This window comes from Cebus imitator, unplaced genomic scaffold (assembly GCF_001604975.1).
Source record: "Cebus imitator isolate Cc_AM_T3 unplaced genomic scaffold, Cebus_imitator-1.0 Scaffold237, whole genome shotgun sequence".
Classification (NCBI taxonomy): Eukaryota; Metazoa; Chordata; class Mammalia; order Primates; family Cebidae; genus Cebus; species Cebus imitator.
In genome coordinates, this window is record NW_016107552.1 from 226,013 (window position 1) to 232,012 (window position 6,000).

The 6,000-nt window shown below is 37.6% G+C and overlaps 1 protein-coding gene across 1 annotated transcript in view; it reads left to right on the plus strand.

The window, feature by feature from the left end:
• TTC28 (tetratricopeptide repeat domain 28) overlaps nucleotides 1–6,000 on the plus strand; it is a gene marked incomplete at its 5' end in the record, with an annotated part of 309,931 nt that overhangs the window by 214,685 nt on the left and 89,246 nt on the right. The gene's annotated exons all lie outside the window — the stretch shown is intronic.

Consider the following 6,000-nt stretch of genomic DNA (forward strand, 5'->3'; position numbering starts at 1 on the left):
TATTCTTTTTGGTGATTTTCCATCAGGTGGGGAAGGGCCTCATCAGACATGCCCATTCTCTAAGCAGGATTTGTAAACTGTTTAAACATAAACGTGACTTTGAAGTTAACATACCAGCCAATTAAAACAGATTATTTTGGTCATAAACAGATTGTAAATGAGTTTGTTTGTATTATAGCTGAACACCTAGTTGAGATCGTAATTAGCACCAGTGGCAGGATATGTGCACAGATCTGTGTGCAGAGGGGCGAGGTGAGAGGTGCTGAACTCTCAAATATGAAGAATAGATAAGGGAACTGCTTTTTGCAAAGGCTGTAAAAGGTATAAGCTTATGAAAACATTTTATAATGTTTGACTATTTTACATATGAAAAATAATTTCTATAAGCACCCTGCTTCTAGGGAAAATCAAAGGAAGAAAGTACCTTAGAGCTGGGTTGTAACTAGATTTCCCAGGCATCTCTGTTCTCCATCCAGTGATTGATTACCAAGGGTCCAGAAGATCTGTGTGTCAGAGAATCTGCTCTGTTCACTTGTATCAGGTCACAAGAATCTCTGCTCATCTCCTGAATGATTTTCATTTGTAATCATGAAAAGTCCTTAGGTAATTCTGTGATTTATTTAGAGATGATTCACCCAGATTCCCAAGTATGTGGTGGTTTCTGCCAGCAGCTGGACTGATCTTTGGGGTGCTTATGAAGTTGGGGAAGAAAGAGTTCTTAGGTGAAAAATAATTATTGAATAATGTAATGTCAGTATTAGAAATGGCTATAGTAGTCATCTAGTCCAGCCCCTTTATTTAACAGAAGTTAACACTGAAAGAGGACCTGCTGACAGCCAAGTTAGTGTCAGAGCCAGGATCAAAACAGTCTAGATCTCACCCAGACTTTCAGGCCAGCACTTGTTCTGTTTTTAATTTTCAAAATTAATATCGTATTTTGAGAAAACAGCCAAATATGAGAATATCATTTCTAGCTTCTGTTCTTATGAAGAAGGAACAGGCTTTAGCCACATGCAGACATGCTTATCTTATTTCTCCTGTGACTGCCGTGCATCCTGGAGCATCTCCGTCCTTAATGACCCAGGCAACAGTTTGGCAATTACAGGGGTTGACAGTGTGGTGACTCCCAAGAACTTGGAAATAAGGCTGCCCTCTAAGACTGAAATTATAAATGGCCCTAATAAACTAGGTTAGATGTTAGACCAGAGGTATACAAAGCTGCTTCAGCAAACAGAAACTTAGGCCAGTGTGATTAGACTATAACCTGACCAAAGGTATTGCATGCCCAAAGTGAGAGTTAGAGGGGCATGGCTGGCCAGCAATAGAAACCCAAAAATAGGAGAGCAAGCGTGGAAGACTGTGGCAGTGTCCATCTCTAACACTATCAAAGGGAGAGAGAATCTTGGTTTAGGGACACAAAGTCCCATCGAAAAGGCTGACCCCATGGTGGACATGCAGTCGCCATGCTCTCTTAGTCCCCCAACTGTCCCTCCTTCCACAAGTATTTGAGTGTTCTCTCTGTATAAGGTACTATGCTAGATATTAGAGATCCTGATGAACAAGGCTGACATAACTCCTGCTGTCCCAGAACTGAGGGCAAGCTCTGAAGTGTGGCCTTCTAAGTTTGAAAACCTGATTGATGTTGCTAACATGCCCAAAGAGGGTTTGCCTCTTGGGAACAAACTTTGATTAACCAAGCTCAAAGAAAGTTGTACAAACTAGAATGACAGGTATTATATACATTCTCTATCTGCAAGTATATTTACATGAGAAACCAGATGATTAGAAAGACTGACAAGAAGCATGGGAACTGAACAAGGAAGGACAGGAAGACCATCTGAGAGGTCTTCTCCACCAAGGGCTGCTGAAGGACTTTGTGCATATTGCCTGGGGTAGCCTTTGACAGTTTAATTCCCCTCATCCTCTGAGCTCAGTTCAAATATCCCCTCCTTAAGGAAGCCTCTACAATTCCCAACATAGGTTTCCCTACCCCTTATGCCCATTTATACGTTCTCATTATACCTGACATTTTCATCTAAGCACTTAATGAAATTTTAATTAAAATATTTTATATACTCTGTTGTTTACTCTTTTTCAGTTCTGTGAGAGCAGGGGCTATGTCTGCCTTATTCATCAGGAACCCTAATCTCTAGCATGGTACTTTATAGAGTGAGCACTCAAATACCTGACTGTGTGTCCACCATGGGGTCAGCATGCCGATGGGGCTTTGTGTCCCAAAGCCAAGATTCTCCCTCCTTTTGATAGTGTTAGAAATGGGTACTGCCAGAGTCTGCCCTTCCAGCTTTTGTGTGTATGTGTGTGTTTCTGTTGCTGGCCACCAAAATTATAAAGGTACTTAGGTGTACCACACCTGCCACTTGAAATCTCTGCATACGTGAAGGTGGCCTCTCCTGTATGGCAATGCGGGGGCCACATCCAAGTTATTTCAGTCTAAACCAAACATTCATAAGGCTCAGCCTGCACGAAAATGTAGATTTCTCTTAATACAGATTTCCAAACACCTAGATTAAAATTGACCAGAAGAAAGAAGAGGATTACCCTTGGTCTCACTCTTCTATCCCCTACTCCTCATTGAATGCAATGGTTGAACTTTAAACACTTAAGTCTAAGCAGTTCTTTTCTATGATACTGGAGTTTGAGTACTTCTGTTTCCAGGTGACTTTTGAATTGAAAAATGTCTTTTGTTCATCTCTTCAGCAACGGTAGAGAGAGAAGAGAGACTGCAACTTGCTTGTGTTTCCCATGTTAACCATTTCCCCTCTGCTCTATACAGAAAGCTAATAAGTTCTAATGAGTCCTTAGGCTCTCTAGCAGGTTATGTGGCTTGACACTCAGCATCACTTTGTTGGGCTCCCTTCAGTAGCCTAGATCTTCCCCTTAGACTGCTAGAAATAAGGTTTTTCCTGTTGCTTTGGAGTAGTCTTATTAGCGATTTGTTTGTATTTTATGAGCTTAAACTCATAGTTGATGATAATATTAAAAGTAAACACTTTATTGGCATAGTTTGAATTTACTGGAATGGAGTGTTTGTGAGAGTGGTTCCTGTCGCATAGTTTCATGAAAACAGAAACTTCCATTGATGTATTTTTTTTTTAATCTATAAAGTTAGTAAATACTTTTTAAAACTATAATGCTCAGTGAGAATAAAGATGCAGTGAATGAGCAGGCTCATGTCCTAGGGATATACCTTGATTTAGCAATTCCAAAAACAATTTGCCAATAATATCAAAATTCTTTTTAGATGTTTGTGCCCTTTGATCTCAAAATTTTTTATTTCAGAAATGGAGCAAAGATCTGTACATACTAGTACCTGTCCTAGGTTTATATATCGTAGAAGACATTGAAAACAATGTAAATATAAAATAATAATTGAATTATAAATTATTTTATATCTATTCAGTATATTATGTTGCAATTAAAATTATGTTTACAAAGAATTTTTAATCTAATAGCCGAATGTTTAGTCACATAGATGAAATATTAATTGAAAAAATAGGATATAGAATTACTATATATAGCATAATTTAAATTTTATAATATATACAACAATGGATATGAAAAGAAAAATTCTTGGAAGAATAGGTCATATTTTAGTGGTGATTATAAATGGATGGTGGAATTATGGCTACTTATTTTATTTTTACTTTTCTTTATTTTTAATTTTTTTAATAATTAGGCATATATTACTTTTAAATGAGGAATAAATAGCCGTGAATAAACAATTCTGTCATTCAAAAGGGGGAAAAAGCCTTTTTGTAATTTTACTTTACAGACAATAAAACCCCAATATCAGAGCCTGTCACCATGATCTAGTTCTAGGAAGGTATTCTGGGTTTATTTTCTATTCTTGTCTCTTGGTGAATACTGTATTTCAACCAACCACTATGCCATCTTCTCTGCTCTCTAAATGTACTCTGTAATTTCTCTCTCTCTACTCTAGCTCAGGGGTATCTGAGCTCTGGATCTGCATGTGTAGCTGTCAGTAAACATCTGTTTCTGTATATCTTCCGGGCATCTCTAGTCTAAAACACCTAAATCCTAACTTTTTTTTTTTTTTTAATTTTTTTTAAAGAGATGGAATCTCCCTCTGCTGCCCAGGCTGGAGTGCGGTGGCACTATCTCGGCTCACTGCAACCTACCCCTCCTGGGTTCTAGCAGTTCTCCTGCCTCAGCCTCCTGAGTAGCTGAGACTATGGGTGCATGCTACCACACCTGGCTAAATTTTTGTATTTTAGTAGAGACCGGGTTTCACCATGTTGCCCAGACTGGTCTTGAACTCCTGAGCTCAGGCAATCTACCCACGCAGCCTCCCAGAGTGCTAGGATTGCAGGCGTGAACCACCGTGCCCAGCCAAGACTAACTCTTTAATGTCCCCATTTCTACTTCAGTCTTTATTCTGGTTCCTGCACCATCATATAACTAGTTGTTTAAGACAAAAAAGTGAATCATCACCCATTATTTTCTCTTTCCATCATTCTAATCCATTAGTTAATCTTGCAGATTTATAGAAATATATTTCTTTAAAATAAATTTTGAACAACCTATCAAGACTGAATCATGAAGAAATAAAATATCTAAACAGCTCTATAACTAGTGAGGTGATTCAGTAACCAAAAACCTCCCAATAAAGAAAAGTTTGGGACCAGATGTCTTCACTTGGGGAATTCTACCAAACATTTAAGGAAGAATTAACACCTATCCTCTTCAAATTCTTTTTAAACAGTAAGGAATATTACAAACTCATTTTATGAGGCCATAGTTTCCCTGATGCCAAAATCAGACAAAGATACCACAAATAAAACAACTACAGACCAATATTTATCATAAAAAATATTGATGGAAAAAATCTTCAAAAAATACTAGCAAACTGAATTCAATATTACGTTAAAAGGATTCCACACCATGATGATGTGGGATTTATTCTTGGAATGTAAGGATGGTCACCTATGAATATCAATCAGTATAATTCACCACATTAACAGAATGAAGGATTAAAACCATATGATTATTTGAGATGATGCAGAAAAGCATTTAACAAAATTTAACACCCTTTCGTGATAAAAACCACACTGCAAGCTAGTAATAGAAGGAAATTACCTCAACATAATGAAGGCCATATGTGAAAAATCCACAGCTAACATCATACTAATGGGCAAAAATTTGAAAATATTTTAAGTAAGACCAGGAACAAGGCAAGGTTGCCTTCTTTTGTTATATCTGTTTGATATAGTACTGGAAGTGCTAGCCAGAGCCATTAGATAAGGAAAAGAAATAAATATCCAAATTGAAAAGGAAAGAGGTAAAATTGTCTCTATTCACAGATGACATGATCTTATTTATACATAGAAAACTCAAAAGATTCTACATGAAAACTATTAGAGCTAATAAACAAATTCAGTAAATCTCCAGGATACAAAATCAATGAACAAAAATTAAGTGTGTTTATTTACATTAACAACGAACAAAAAAATTCAGAAAATCCCATTTACCAAAGCATCAAAAAGAACAAAATACTCAGGAATAAACTTAACCAAGGAAGGGAAAGACTCATGTACTGAAAACTACAAAAAATTCTGAAAGAGATTAAAGAAGACACAAATAAATGGAAGATATCCTGTGCTCATGGACTACAAGAGTTAATATTGTCAAAAACATCCATACTATCCAAAGTGATCTGCAGATTCAGTGTAATCCCTGTCAAAATCCTAGTGACGGACCGGCTCAGTGGCTCACACCTGTAATCCCAGCACTTTGGAAGACTGAGCTGGGTGGGTCATCTGTAGTCAGGAGTTTGAGACCAGCCTGGCCAACATGCTTATCTTCACTAAATATACAAAATTAGCTAGGTGTAGTGGCACACGCCTGTAATCCCAGCTACTCAGGAGGCTGAGGTGGGAGAATCGCTTGAGCCCAGGAGGCAAAGGTTGCAGTGAGCCAAGATCACATCATTGCACTCCAATTTAGGTGACTCCATCTCAA